This window comes from Morone saxatilis, unplaced genomic scaffold (genome assembly GCF_004916995.1).
Source record: "Morone saxatilis isolate NCDOM2014 unplaced genomic scaffold, NCSU_SB_2.0 Contig19, whole genome shotgun sequence".
In the NCBI taxonomy this organism is placed as follows: domain Eukaryota; kingdom Metazoa; phylum Chordata; class Actinopteri; family Moronidae; genus Morone; species Morone saxatilis.
In genome coordinates this window covers 483849-485675 of record NW_023339751.1, presented here as the reverse complement: position 1 = coordinate 485675, position 1827 = coordinate 483849, and positions in this window count along the sequence as shown.

The window sequence follows — 1827 nt, the reverse complement described above, 5'->3', positions numbered from 1 at the left end:
CACACACACACACACCACTCAACTGTATTGACTTACAATCCACAAAAGAAGTGTGCTGCTACTCACCACTACATTATGGATCACAATAGCCCAAGTGCCATTCAATCACACGGCAGACAAGGGCAGCCAGCAACCCAATCTCCTCCCTCCCCGGCTCTAATCATAACCCTGGGGCCGCTCCAAAGGGAAAGTGGATCCCCAGGTCCAGAGATTGTGGCCAGGAAAAGGCTTTACAGGGCTAAAAGCCTTTGTAATCCAATCCTTATTCAAGCCTGTATTCTCTTGTCGGGGTGAGAAAAGTACAGCAGTGGCTTGTCAGAGAAGGTGTGTGTGTCTGTCAATGCATGTCAAAGGGCTTACAGTATACACACACACACACAAATACTAAAACAGTACGTGCCAAATCGGTTTGTGGTAAGACGGGGGGCCGAGGGAGGGGCTACGCCTCACGAGTCTCTCGTAAACTCACAAAAATAATGGTTTGAGCCGGACAGGTGTAAATAATCTATGTTCTGATGAGAGCACAAATATCAGCTTTCATCCACGTTTGAATTTCCCCTTTTCTATTTTTAAAGACTGCCAGTCTCTGTAGACAGTTTGGTTACTTAAATACAGCGAGGAACCCACGCAGGAAGGGGCCAGTTAACTCCAGGTGTGCCCAGGTGCAGGGTTAAGGTGCAGCCAGTGAACCCGGGTCCCCCTCCTCCACACACTGTGGCTCTGAATGAAGGCCTGACAGCCAGCCTGCCACAGCGGCGTGAGGGGCTCGTTCACAAGTGGAGGGAGGCAGAACAAACAGGGAAGCGGAGGAGGAGGAGTGTGCGGTTGCATCTTGACCTGTAGTACATTCAGGTCTCGTCCATCCATCACAGCTAAAAGCCGGTCTGGGACTGCTTAGGGACTGTTTTGACAGCGAGCTTTCAGGAGGGAGCAAGCGTCACACAGTCGCCTCCCTTCTGACATTTACCTTGAAATGTCTTCACAGGTATTGGCCTGCTGGATGGTCACAGATATTTAATCTAAGATGGTTTATTAGACCCAGAAAATACAGTCCAGATGTTTGATGGATTCACATGAACACAATCGGAATGATCTTAAAAATGAGAAGCATAGGAAATTCTATGGATGCCTCTAGCGCCACCGTGAGGTTAACATATCTGCTTGTTTGGATAGACTGTCGACATTAAAAAATATTAGCATTGTCACTGTGAGCATGTTAGCATGCTTACGTTAGCACTTAGCTCAAAGTACAGGCTCACAGAGCCGCTAGCACGGCTGTAGACTCATATATACTCATACATACATACATATATACATATATACAGACACAAATACAGGCTGTGGGAGTTTCAGTTAGTCTATAATCACCTGAATATAGGAATTTGTTTTTGTTCCCTTAGAATGAGTCACTTTAATCTACAGACGCTGCAGGCCGCCTTCTGTTGCCGCCACGTTTAACCGCCATGTTTCTACCGTAGCCTAGAACAGACAAACCAAACACGGACTCTAAATTGGGCCTTTCGCAGCCATTGTAGTTTCTCCCTCACGCATGGAAAAGGAGGGTAAAGCGACTGAGATTCAACTTGAAACCACACCGCTAGATGCCACTAAATCCAACACACTGGACCTTTAAATGGTTGTAAGAGAACCAATTTTATGGTGTTTTAATATAAAATTCCTGCTGTATTGTTTGTATGATTTTTGAGTTTCAGATTTACTATTTTAATCGTATTGTTTGAAATAATTATTTTTTGAACAGTATCTAAGCTCTACCTGCTGGAATAATGCGACAACTCACTCCTCTGGCCCTAACAGAGGAAACAGAAC